This window comes from Gekko japonicus, unplaced genomic scaffold (genome assembly GCF_001447785.1).
Source record: "Gekko japonicus isolate JY-2015 unplaced genomic scaffold, Gekko_japonicus_V1.1 scaffold104, whole genome shotgun sequence".
Lineage (NCBI taxonomy): Eukaryota > Metazoa > Chordata > Lepidosauria > Squamata > Gekkonidae > Gekko > Gekko japonicus.
The window spans coordinates 1,525,441-1,539,545 of record NW_015176454.1 but is presented as its reverse complement, the minus strand read 5'-3'; positions in this window follow the sequence as shown (position 1 = coordinate 1,539,545).

Below are 14,105 nucleotides of genomic sequence, written 5' to 3'. Positions count from 1 at the left end.
TTTCAGCTGTGCTGATGGAAAGCAAAGAGGATTCTATTGCCTGCCACAACAGCTAGAATACCTGTTTCTGTTAAACAAGGGAACACATACATCCCCTGAGCAATGTTCCCTCTAAGATGTGGAAATATTTAATGCAGGGATCACTGGCCTTTCTGGGGGCTAGGCCATAGAACACAATAGACAAGTCCCAGAGTGGGTGAAGCTAGGGGTGTACGCCTATTTCAGCTGTGCTGATGGAAAGCAAAGAGGATTCTACTGCCTGCCACAACAGCTAGAATACCTGTTTCTGTTAAACAAGGGAACACCTACATCCCCTGACTGAGTGCCAAACACATTGCAAAGCCCATTCATCCTATGCAGAGCAAAAAGTGTGTTGTAATCTCTTTGGATTATATCCAGAGACCAAGAACAAGCCAATATCCTTTGAAAATGGGGTGAAGAGAGGGGGTACTTTGGCCACTACCATCTTTCCTTCCTAATTGGGGGGCTGAGTCACTGGCCCATCAGCCTGCGGTGAGTCACCCTGCTTATCTGTGTGCCCAGAATGGATCCAGCCTGTGATGTCAGACGCTCTACGCCCTCAATCTCCTTCTCCCCGTGCTTCTTCCAAGTGGCAGCCAGTAAACATAAATAGCCTCACTGCTATGCAGCTATTCAGAGGCAGGGGGAGGGAAGAGGGACCCTCGGGCAGTGAGAAGGCTGGTAAGTAGCCCTTGCTGCTTCTGGAGAACAGCCGCTCCAGAGTTTCAGTATTTCTGTCTCTTGAAGGGTTTGGCTTGGATGCACCTCCGTGAAACCATCTGTGCTCTCTGCATAGTTCACTCTAGCCCAATATTGCTGGACTGAGAAGGCATATTCCAGACTGATGGAGCCTGCAATAAGGCACATACATTATATTCTATGGGACAGTAATGTTCTAGATAAGGAACACAACATGTGACACAATACCCTTAATGTTGTACTTTTTGATAATTTTAGTACTGAAAATGCTGAAAGCAAAATTTTGAGACAAGCAGGACAAAAAACTTCTTTCAGATGGATGCTAGTCTAGTCTTGATATAAAACATCCTGTACCACTTTTCTGAGGCTTTTATTAATATATTCTCCCATTGAAATCCATGGGACTTTAACATGTGTAACTAAAGCTAGATCATGGCTTATGTTTGTAATTTGCTACAATAAGGCCCCGTCACACGGGCTGGATATCGCGGGGGGGGGAGGCGTGGCTAATTGCCCTGGTGCCGTTTGATTCGCGATTACGCAATCAGGCGCGCCGGCGGCACACCATGGGTCCTTCCCTCGTCGCCGGTGGGTAAACGAGGGATCGGAGGGGAATACCGCATGCCTGCGTGATCACACCACGAGCGTCTGGAGGCAGCCCATGGCAAACGTTTACTAGTACCTTGGAGGTACTAGTTTTTTAACACGCATTGTCGGCGGTAAGCCATGGGTGCACTCCACTTCCCAGATGTTGGGGTGTGATCGCGCCCGGATAATCCATCCACCTTCCGTGCCTCTCCTGCGGCAACTTTGCCGTGTGACCGGGGCCTAAGTATAGTAAAATGACCCACATAAGACAAATCTGAAGCAAAGTGGTTTAAGCCTTTGATTAGGTCATACCCACTTGTACTTCCGTGGTGGTGTGGCCAATCGGCAACCCCAGATTACTGGTAGCAACAGTGTAATAAGCCCTCTTTGATGAACATCAAGACTCCAATTTAAGGTTGGCATCTCCTCTTGGTCTGCCACCTACCCTTCCTCAGCTTCCTATAATGCTCAAAGAGCACTGCAAGTCTTGGGCCATCAGATATCATATCCACCAGTAGTATTAGAGATTCACTGTGGAGGTACTTAGTAGCAGCTACCTTGATCTGGCATTAAAGAGAAAGCCAAGAACAATAATCATGGCAAAATGAACCAGACATTTGTATGCAAGAGGTAAAATAACTGGGATCACCCTGAAACAATTGTTTTTGCAAATAAAAAGAAAGATAGACAGTGCAATTCTAAGAATGTTTACTCTGAGAAGTAAGTCTTATTGATCTCAATGAGTCTAACTCACTAGTAAGTACATTGAGGATTGTAGCCTGAAATTCCAAACATACGCATACTGCTGTCTTCACAAAGAATGTTTAACAGAGGATCCACGGAGCATTCAGATTTTATAGGTCTCCCACATTGTGCAATGATATCCCTCTAGTATTATGAACCATGACCTCTGGCACAGGAATGGCTCTTATATCCTTTCTGGGTGATGACCATCCTTGACCTGAATGACCTCAGACCCTTTTATTGTCTTTTTCAGGCCCCGGTTCAAATTCCAGCACATGCCACAGACATCACAGCACATTCTAGTATCTGACATAGCAGGAAGAGTCATCTGAAAACCCCAAAGTGTACAAAATGAAAGGAGATGCCTGGGACTGAGAAAGGAGGGTTCATGAGCATTGTGTCATGAATATGGTGGGTAAAGGGAGGCCCAACTGCAACCTCAGGAAGTGTGGTATAATCAGGGCTGAGCAGAAGATGGATGGGTCCCCAATGAAAGAGGCATGCAAGTATCAAATGGTGTCCATGGTAATGGGGACGGGGTCCCATTGGGAGCAACACCCATTCATTATTACCTCTGCCGCAAAATTCTCAATGGTACTGGGCAACCCCTGGCTATGAGATCATGACCCATACACTCAGTGGAGTGGGGGGACCCTGCACTTCCCAGACCCACGTTGCAAGGTCCATGGGTGGAATCCCGAGTGGGGGAGGATGCCAGCTCCTGTTTTGGAGCGTGTTTGCTTGGCGCAAGGAGAGCTCAATCTCATCCCTCCTGAGTATAGAGACTTGACTAGAGTGTTTGAAGAGGCGGCGGCAAACAAGCTCCCCTCCCCCATCGCAAGTCAGACTGTGCAATAGAAATTTTGCCAGGGCACAAAATGCCCAAAGGGAAGCTGTACACCATGAGCCCAACTGAAAAGGAGGAACTACGCAGGTTTATTGATTAAAAAACCTTGCCCGAGGTTTTATCTGCCCAGCCTCCTCTGCCTTTGCCACCCCTGTCCTCTTCCAGAAGAAGAAGGATGGTGGGTTGCGACTGTGCCCAGACTATCAGGGTTTTAATGTAGTGTCTATGTCCAATGCCTACCCCCTCCCACTCATCAAAGACCTCCTGGTGGAAGCTTCCCAGCGGTGCATTTTCACCAAGCTGGACTTGCGAGAGGCTTACTACAGAGTGCACATTTGGGAGGGGGATGAACACAAAATGGCTTTCAATACCCTGTTAGGACAGTTTGAATACTTGGTGATGCCATTTGGGTTAACGGGAGCTCCTGGGGTCTTTATGAATTTAATTAATGAGGTGTTGCACATGCATTTATTCCAGGTGGCGCTAGTGTATCTAGATGATATCTTACTTTATTCAAAAGATAAAGACTCACACGTAAAGTTGGTCAGGGAAGTGCTCCAAGCCCTTTACAAGCACCGGCTCTTTGTTAAACTCTCCAAGTGCGAGTTTCATAAGGATGAACTGGATTTCCTAGGCTATCGGATTTCGGGGAAGGGATTGAGCATGGACTCCCAGAAAGTACAGGACATGGTGGGGTGGGAGGCCCATTGCACCTGGTGCCAACGCCAATCGTTCCTCGGATTTTCGAATTTCTACCACAAATTCATCCCCAACTTCACCCAAGTAGTCCTGCCCCTTACTGACTTGTTAAGAACGAAGGGGAAGGGTCCCAACAGTAAAAAGCCGGGTACCAAACTGGACCGGATCCCAGAGTGCCACCAGGTATTTGAGACCCTGAAGAGGTTGTTTACTTCTGAGCCCATTTTAAATCATCTGGACGAAAATACACCTTTTGTAATCCAAGTCAACACCTCGGATGTGGCTATGGGAAGGGCGATACTGCAACGGGGGGAAGATGGGAAGCTCCACCCCCTGGCATATATGTCCAAGAAGTTCTCCCCCACAGAGCGTAATTGGGCTATTTGGGACAAAGAGGCTGCTATCAAACTGGCCCTTATGACCTAGAGGCACTGGTTGGAGGGGGCGAGGGTGCCATTTGAAGTATGGACAGACCACAAGAATTTGGAGGTATTACGCAAGCCCAGCTGCCTAAATGCCAAGCAACTCCGCTGGGCGGAGTTTTCCCTGTAAATTTCAATTCACCCTCCAGCAGCTCCCCAGGAAATCAAACTCTCTGGCTGACGCACTGTCTCACCTCCCACAACATGACAGCCAGTGAGAGGAAGTCGTAGACTTGATGTTCACTCCCACCCAGCTGGGGGGGGGGTGACTCGTAGCCAGGCAAAAGTGGAGGCACCCATTGACGTTGAACCCTGGATTTGCAAATTGAAAACAGCTTTTTCAAATAGGTACATGGAGGACATCAAAATTGACCCCTCAGCAGAGCGGAAGGGGGATGTGTGTTGGTATAGAGGTGAGCGGGTGTTCATACCCAGAACCTTGAGAGGGGAAATCCTGACTGTGGCACATGAAAATAAATTGGCAGGGCATTTTGGTTACCTGAAAACCCTGTGCCTCCTTCAAATACAATTCTGGTGGCCACGCATGAGGCCGGATGTTTCCCAATATGTGGGTTCCTGCCATACTTGCCTAATGGGGAAACGGAGACCAGGAAAGCCCCCCTGGACTTTACAACCCCTTGAAATGCCAGAGAGACCATGGGCAGTGATTTCAATTGACTTTATAACTGACTTACCACCAGTAAAGGCAAAACAGTGATTTGGGTGGTGGTTGACACATTCTCCAAGCAGGCACACTTTATTCCTTGCAAACAACTACCCTCGGCTAAATCATTAGCCAAGCTTTTCATGCACCACATTGTGAGGCTCCACTCCGTTCCTCGCAAGATCATTTCAGATAGGGGGTCGCAGTCCCTCACTAAATTTTGGAAGGAGCTGCTGCAGATGTTGGGGGTAGAACAAGGTCTAAGCAGTTCCTATCACCCAGAGACAGATGGCCAAACGGAGAGGGTGAACCAAGTGGTTGAACAGTTCCTCCAGTGCTTCACCAATTACCAGCAGGACAACTGGGTCGACCTCCTCCCTTACGTGGAATACAGTTATAATAACTCAGTACATAGTACCACTGGCCTCTCTCCCTTTAAGGCTGTGCATGGGTACGAAGGGGGCCCCCTCCCCACAGTAACCACCCAAGAACCCAAACTGGGAGATTTACAGTCATGGTGGGGGGACCTGAAGGAGCGATGGCCCCCAATCCAGGAGACTCTGAAAAAGGCAAAAGAGGACTACAAAAAACAAGCAGATAAGGGGAGAGCTCTTGAATGGGATTTGAAGCCTGGGGACTCTGTGTACCTTTCGACAAAGAATTTTAAAGGGATCCAACCATGGAGGAAATTGGGGTGGAAGTATATTGGCCCATTCAAGGTGGTGAGGGTTCTGAACAAAGTGGTTGTGGAACTTGAGCCACTCAAGAATCTGAGACATATTCACCCTGTGTTTCACTTCAGTCTATTAAAAAGGCCCGAATGAGTGGAGACCTCGTCCAGCTACTCCACCTCCTCTGATGATTAATAGTGAACCCCAGCATGAAGTGGAGGAGATCCTTGATGCTAAGTTGATACGGAACAAATTGTACTATCTGATTAAATGGAAGGACTTTGATGAATCGCATAATGAGTGGGTGAAATGCAAACATGTTCGCGCTCCCTCTTTAACTCGGGCATTATCATAACAAAATGAAAACATACATTTTTCAACAGTAGATACAAGATAATCAAACCGTAACATAGTGTTTAACAATTACAGAATTTGTGATTGGTTGAGAGGTTTATTGAATATTGTACCCAATACGATTACTTAAACTTGTAGTTCTGTTAGTCTATTGCATAAGAGTGTTTGCTTAGTTTTGTTTGGTGTATATTGTCATCAGTGGATCTGAGTTTTCACGTATCGTTTATCTTTTTCTTACTATGGTTTTGTATATATGTTTTTTTTCTCTCTTCATTTGCTCTATACTAGATCTACAACCTTTGCGCGTTTAACTTCAGTCCTAACATTAGATATGTCCAGGATGGTATCTATCAACTGTCTCAATAAAGTTAGTTTTCTTCAAACTGGCTGGTGTTGAGAACTGGTGCAACCAGGAACCTGACAGCATTCTAGCTGGGCTTCAATTAGTGTAGTTTTAAATAGTTTCCAAGCATCCTCCAGGGATTTGACTCTCTTGTGTTTCCCTTTCATCTTCTTCTAACTGGTCTCATTTTTGTAAATTCCCGCTTTTGAATCAAAGGTTACTGTTTTGGACTTTAGGGGTTAACTTTCCAATGACATGCTGAACTTAACAGCATTTTGTCACTTACACTCCCAGCTAGTACAACAACATCTTACCCCAGGTCTCGAGTGATGCTTAGAACCAAGGCCAAGATTTTCAACCAGAGGCTGGACGACCATCTTTTGGGTATGTTGTAGGTATGTAGGGCTATCTTTCAGTATACTCCTGCAGAGTGCAGGGGGGTTGGACTAGATGACCTGCAAGATCCCTTCCAACTCTAACATTCTATGATTCTATGATTCTATTTGTTGTACTTGCGCTGGCCAGGCACACTGAGAACTGCATTACTTCATATATGAACACAGCAGTCTCCTATAGCTGCATGTTGTGGGATAAGGTTGGCAGTGCTGTGTAAGCTACTTTTCAAGGAAATGTATCTTCCATTGCTGATCTTCATAGTCATTTAGAATGTCTAGGAATCTCATATTTGCAGCATGACTGGAGCATTTTAGGCTTTACAATGGTGGTGGCATCCTGTGTCGGATATGAGGACACTGCCATGTCTAGTTTGAGCCAGAGCTCTTGAAGACACTTGGGGATATTTGTGACCTCTGTGTCATATAGATTGATTCTCAATGTATTTGTTGTACTTGCGCTGGCCAAGCACACTGAGACCTGCATTACTTCATATAAGACAACAGCTGTCTCCTGTAGCTGCATGTTGTAGGATAAGGTTGGAAGTGCTGTGTAAGCTACTTTTCTAGGAAATGTATCTTCCATTGCTGATCTTCTCCCCAAGGAACCTCTGACCAGCTTCTGTGGAATTCCAGGTCTCCCTGGAACATAGTTTAACATCTGGCGACGGCGGTGCAACGCGTATCGCTGTTCCCCACGGCAGGGATCCTGTGAAGACGTGCGGATCCCCCGCCGCGGCTTGGCAGCCCTATGCTGGGAGCCGGGGGTGGGGCTTGTTGCATGTGCCCACCCACTGGGCTCCTTACTGCCAGAGCTTTGCTCCTGTGCGCTCCGGCAGGAAATGACCCCTGCTCTGATCTAGTCAGTAGCACCAATCCTCTGCAGAGAAGGCTAAAACTGTGAGGAAGCAATGGGAAGTAGTTTGAGAAATACAGCTGATCAAAGAGCATGAAACACAAGTGCTATGTAAAAAGGCAGAACGAACTAGGACTAGTTAGCTGATGCAAAGTGAGCCCAGAAAAATGAAACGAGGCTTACCTTTTCAGTTAACTTCATGTTTTTGGTCACTTTGAATTGAACCCCAGTACCTACTTGTATGTGGAATATTATTGTTGTTGTTATTGGTTATCAGTAGTTATTTACAAAATTTATATCTTGCCTTTCTGCCCCCACAAGGGCGACCAAGGTGGCTAACAAATTAAAACATGCGTACCTGACATTGTAAAACCAACACCCCAACAAAACATTTTTTGTTGTTGTTCAATCGCACAGTTGAGTCCGACTCTTCGCGACCCCATGGACCAGCTCCCGCCAGGCCCCCCTGTCTTCCGCTGTCCTCTGAAGTTCACTCAATCTCATGTTCGTTGCATCTATGACACTGTCTAACCATCTCATCCTTTGCCGTCCCCTTCTTCTTCTTCTTTGACCTTCAATCTTTCCCAGCATCAGGGTCTTCTCCAGTGAGTGCTCCCTTCTCATTTCTCATACACATCATTAAAACAATTAAACACTGAGCTAAAATACACAGAGAGATATAAAATTAGAATTAAAACATTGGGCAAGAAGGTGGGATCACTGAGGAAATGCCAAATGAAACAAAAAAAAAATTAAATCACTGACAGAAGACAGCAACAAAAAGGGAGAGGTGAATCTTCCTGGGGAGAGAGAGTTCTAGAGTTTTTGGTGCCAGAGCTGAGAAGGCCCCTCTCCTGTATTGCTACCCCCTAGATCTCAGAAGGTGGGGGCATCCAAAGCAGGGCATCTGAAGATGACCATAGTGCTAGGTAGGGTTCACAGGGGAGTAGGTCGTCCTTCAGATTCGTTGATCCGACACCAGCACCTTGAATTCTGCCCAGAAGCAAACTGGGAGCCAGGGTATATGGGCCAAGCCTGGCGTGATATGGACCCTACAGCCCACTCCAATCAACATCCTGGCTGCAGCAAGTTAGAGTCTACAGGTGTTGTAGGGTTGTTTGCTTCCATCACTGTTGCCTGGAGCTCTGCCCAACAAACACAACAAACAGAAGTGAAGGGACAGGAGACCGACCTGTAATAACTAAAGGGCCAGGGCACACGCAGTGCTTTTGCACGGCATGCCAGTGCAGCCTCCCTGTTTCTTCTTCCATTTTCATGAAGGAAGAGCAAGCCGGGGTGAAGGAGTCGTGTGCCTCAGTCAAGCCTCTGAAGTACTTCACATTCTCCCTGTCCCCCCAGCTGCATCACAGGAGGCAATGACCCGGTTCATTGCCTCCTGAATTTCCCTTCCTCCATCTCCCAACTGGAGCACCTCCAAGCACAGCGTAAAAGTAAGTTTGGTTCATCTCACAGCTGCACTGTGCCTTCTTGCCTGACTGTAAAAGGGAAGGTATTTCCAGATGGGGATTGTCTCATCCTAGTATTGTGTGGGAGGTACAGATGGAGAAAACAATTACCATAAACCTCCACCCTTCCCCATTCAGCCATCATACCTGTCTTCTCCACAACCTCCCTCTGGTCTTCTTGACCTCCCTCCTTGTGTCCTATCTTCTCTCCCCCCCTCCTCCAACGCATCCCCATTTCTAGCTTCCAAGACACAAGCCCCCTAATATGGAATTGTGGAGATAGAAGACTGGGAAGGATACTGACGCTGTTTTAAAGGCAGTTTAGCGGAGAATTAAAAGGCTCTTCAGAGGAGTGCCAGCTAGGGGACAGGTTAAATACGTAACAGCTGAAGCAGATAAGAAGTTTTAATGTTTGCCTTTTAATAAATAAATCCTTATATAGTCGCAAGTAATCTTGTACTCCACGTTTTTTAGAACTCAATCCCACAGAAGCAAGGAGATGCAGCTCAGCAAGCAGATATTATTGATGGATGATAATTGGTGCCTGTTGGCAGTTTTCACGATGATTTATGCACGATTGGTTGGTGATTGAGCACCATCATCATAACTTTCTGTGATACCGCATGCCATTCTGCATAGATAAACTTCTGGACAATCAGCTCTCAGTCTAAAAAAAAAATGAGATCCTCTGTAAACATTCAAGCAAAGAAAGGCAGTCTAACCTAGAGATCAAAGAAAGGGGGTTGTTTAATTGTAAGCACAGCATTTTACCAAGAATATGACTGACATGGCTTCTTGGAATGAATTACATTGCCTGATATGGACTTCAGCGGAGCCTTTTCTTTTTAAAGAAATTGCTGTTCTTCCATTTGTGGGTGGTTGTTTTTTTACATTGCTGTTTGTTTTGCATAACTCTTCTGTTGTTTTTCTAAAGTCTTCTCCACTTTTCCTGACCCTTTCCCTTTTCTTTGTACTTTTGTTATTACTCTGCTAAACACTCTGATTGTAAGCTTAAGTTTAGAGGTGCCCAGGGCACCATTTAGAAAGGATGATGGTGGCATTCCGTTATCTCTGTTTTAAACTGCATGCAAACTGCTCCTTTGCAGCATCTATATTTATGGTTCCTATGTGGTATTTTTTAAATAACTAGAAAAATGTTCCTGCCTGCTGATTCCCCCTTCCCCACCTACACTTTCTGAAGTGAAACTGTGGAAACCACTTTGGAACATCTAGTCATTTAAGCAATCAAACATGGTTGCCAAATTCTCATGAGGTAATCTCATGAGAGCAACACATTCTAAAACTTTTTAAATTTTTCTTTTATGGATTCCTTTAAAAAAAAATTCCCTGCAAACTTGGGGACTCTCCCTGGCTTGCAGAAATACCTCCACTATCTATCCCTGGCCCCACTACTGTATGGATCCCCCCCCCCCATCTATATTTTGATTTATTAAAATAATCCCGGAGGCTGGCTCAGATATAAAATCCCCTTTATATATAAAAGCCAAATGGTGGTGGCACTTCTCTAGAACATTCCACACACTCCGGAATTGGTTGGCGGCGCCCTGGTGTGTCACTCAGAATCTGTCCCTATCCACTGGCTGCATTGCTTGAGTGAAGAGCTCCAAGAGCACCTCCACAAACTGGGTGAGTGGGTGACAGTGTGGCAGATGAAGTTCAGTGTTGGCAAGGCGATGCATGTTTGGACAAAAAATCCCAACTTCATGTATAGGCTAATGGGGATCTGAACTTGTTGAGGCTGAGAGGGGAAAAGATCTCGGGGCTGTAGCGGATGGCTCAATGAAACTGTCAACCCAGGTCCTTTCCGCACTTGGACCTCGCCCCTGGTTCAACTCGGGACACAAGACCTTGCATTTATCCCTGGTCATAACACCATCCGTTTATCCCGGGACAAGTATGGAAGGAAACCAGGGTGACCTCAGTGTAATGTGGAAACAAAAAAATACCCCGAGATAATGACAGGGCTGAACTCGAGTGTGGTGTGGAATCTAAGTTCGGGGAAAGGGCTGGACCAGGATCGAAGGTCGAGTGCGGAATCAACCCCAGTGTGCTGCTGCAGCAGGGGAAAAGGCAAACTCTGTGTCAGGGATTATTAAGAAAGGGGTTGAGAATAAAAGGGCCGATATTGTAATGCCCCTGCATGGTGTCGTCTCATTTGGAGTACTTTATACAGTTCTGGTCCCCGTATCTCCAAAAGGACATTGCAGAGATGGGGAAAGTACAGGGGAGGGGCAACCAGGATGACGAGGAGGTTGGAGCCCCTCCCCTGTGAGGAGAGGCTGAAGAGTCTCTGGGACTTTTATGTTTAGAAAAGAGGCAACTAAGGGGGGAACACGAGAGAGATTTATAAAATCCTAAATGGGGTGGAGAGAGTGGACAAAGAGACATTTTTCTCCCCCTCCCAAAACACTAGAACTTGAAGGCGTCCAATGAAGCTGATGGGCAGTAGGTTCAGGATGGACGAAAGGAAACACTACTTTACACAGAGAGTGATTAAAATGTGGAATTCGCTGCCGGAGGATGCAGTGATGGTCACAGGAATAAATAGCTTTAAAAGGGGATTAGATACATTCCTGTAGGATAAGTCTACCAATGGCTACTGGCCACGGTGACAGAGGGGAACCGCCACATTCCAAGGCACTCAGCCTCTGAATCCCAGAGCCAGGAGGCAGCATTAGGGGAAGGCCTCGGCCTCCCTGCCCTGTTGTTGGCCGTCCAGAGGAAGTGGTTGGTCACTGTGTGAGGCAGGGTGCTGGACTAGGTGGACTCTTGGGGCTCTTCATATGTTTATTTATATACATTATATACATTTATATCCCGCCCTACCCCAAAGGCTCAGGGCGGCTAACAGGGGCACAACGTGCCGAGTTAAAACAATACATATAATTTAAAAATAATAAATTACAATAAAATATAAACAATTTACAGCAAATTTCCAACAAGAAGGGAAGATCTTAACTTCACATAGCTACCGACAATCTCATCCTCAGAGCCGTGTCCAGTGCCACGCTCCACCCTTGGGGGGCCAGGCAATTAGATGTTAATTCGCTAGGGTATAGTGGGTGCAGATGGAATAGAGATGGCGGCGGCTCCTATCCAAAGGCCTGGCGGAAGAGCTCCGTCTTGCAGGCCCTGCGGAACTGCCCTCTTCCCAGCCATTCCAAAATGGCTTGACTTTAAATGCTGGGGGGAGCAAAAGGGAAAGTGCATAGAAAGGGCAGAAGCATAAGGAGCTATGAGCTAGTACAACCACAGTGGTTTCCAGGAAGGGTGTAGACTTTCCAATTTCCGGGGGGGGGGGGCTGGGGCTGGGCTAGAGGCATTGCTCTGCTAGGAGCAAGGGTAGCCCCCGGGGGAGGCTGAGCACTTTCCTGAAAATTTTGGGGGAGGCTGAAACCCCGCCGCCCCCACGAAGATTATGCCTTTGGTTTCCAGTTCCCCAGCTGCCCTTTGGAAAATTGACAACTGAAAATGTGGAAAGAGGAACAGGGAACTGAAGTGAGAGCTGGCAGCCACCACACCGCCTTCAGGCAGCACATTCCCCTGCCAGACAGACGGAGTGCAAGCAGACGGCTTTCAGTATGGGACTGACTTATGGAGAGACTAAACTAAGGACTAAATGTGTCCATCTTGGTAATGGTCAGGTGTGGGGGACAAAATGACAGGTGGCCAATACTGACTGGGTGTAGACTGCAGTGTTCCCTCTAAGCTGAGTTAGTGTGAGCTAGCTCACAGAATTTTAGCCTCCAGCTCACACATTTCTGTCTTAGCTCAGGGAGGAGGGCTCCAGAGCAAGCTAATTGATGCAGTAGCCAAATCACTCGCTCACAACTTTAATGCCAGCAGCTCACAAAGGATAATTTTTGCTCACAAGAAGACTCCACAGCTTAGAGGGAACATTGGTGTAGACCATTGGCATTTATCAAAGCTGTCCCCCAAGGCTTTCTTTGAAACCATCCTCTCCCTTCTCTTTATTCCCATCTCTGCCCTTGCCCCTATGTGGATTAATGGGGGAACCAGAAAGGAGAGCTGTTGGGAGAGCCACAACTTGCACACAGATGAGAAATTATTTGAGAAAACTGAAACCATCTTATTTGAATGTACAAAATACCCAGCAGAAACAACGTTTCATTGTCTCTCTGGATAAAATGGGACATGCTTACGTGTGTTCTGCTTGATCTCCTGGGAGCGGCAGTGGGATATAAATGTAAGCATATAAGTGGGGGATGTTAAGTCACTCGCTTAACAAAGCAGCCGGAGAGTGATTCAGCAAGAACACAACTTTATTCTTCAACTCAAACACAACTCAAACACGGATCAACATCTGATAGCCAGAACAGCCTTTACATTGCAGCTGTCCTGCTTTTAAACATTCCCGGCTAATGTAGTCACACCCACTGTACAAATATCAACCTATGAGGTTGCAGAGATAAGGTCCAGTCACATTAGTTCCCGCTCAGGGAGCTTGCTTGAAGTGATTGGCTTGTTGCTTCCTGGGCTAGCAATACTATTGGATGGATTTGGATCCTAGCCCAGGACGAAGCTTAACATTACATTTCAGTTAGATGTTTCAGAACATGTCATGCATTCAAGGCAGCTTTGAATACACTACAGGGGACCTGCAAAGACTTCCTGGGGAGCATCTCATTGCCCCTCCCCCTTGATCTCCTCTTTACCTTTCCTGAAAGCTCCCCTAGTGTATCCCCCTTTCCCACTTCCTTCTCTTCTCCCCACCCACCAGTCAACCTACATTTTATCTGCTCCCTTGTCTTCACCTTTCCCTCCTTCTCTCATCCTGGTATCCTTTCCCCAGGAAAAGTGTTGCCCAATTGCACTATAAAGAACCTGTAAGGATTTTTTTTTTTGGGGGGGGACCTCACTTTCCCCTGTGCCCCCCTCCCTACACTTGTTTGCCTCCTCCCGGCAACCCCCATACCCTCTTCCCCTTCTCTGCCTCATTCTGTCTTTTTACTAACCACCAACTTACCTATCTTATCTGCCCCCCCATCTTCAGCTATATCTATATATCTAATAGCGAAAGGTGCCCCCTGCGTGCGGGTATCTAAATCCGCATATTGGGGGCACCTGGGGGGAGGGAGATTTTCGTGTACACTTGGGGCAGTTCCCAGGTGTGCACAAAAATCTGAAACCTGTAAAAAAATATCAGGGGGATATTTAAATCCCCCCAGAACTAAAAGAGCGCTCCCTGCGCATGCGCAGGGAATGCTCTGCGAACTGCCTCACTTCAGTGCGGGGGGGAGGGGAGCGAGCAACCGGCGAGGCCCAGCGGCTGCAAGCCGTGGGCCTCGCTTTGAAGC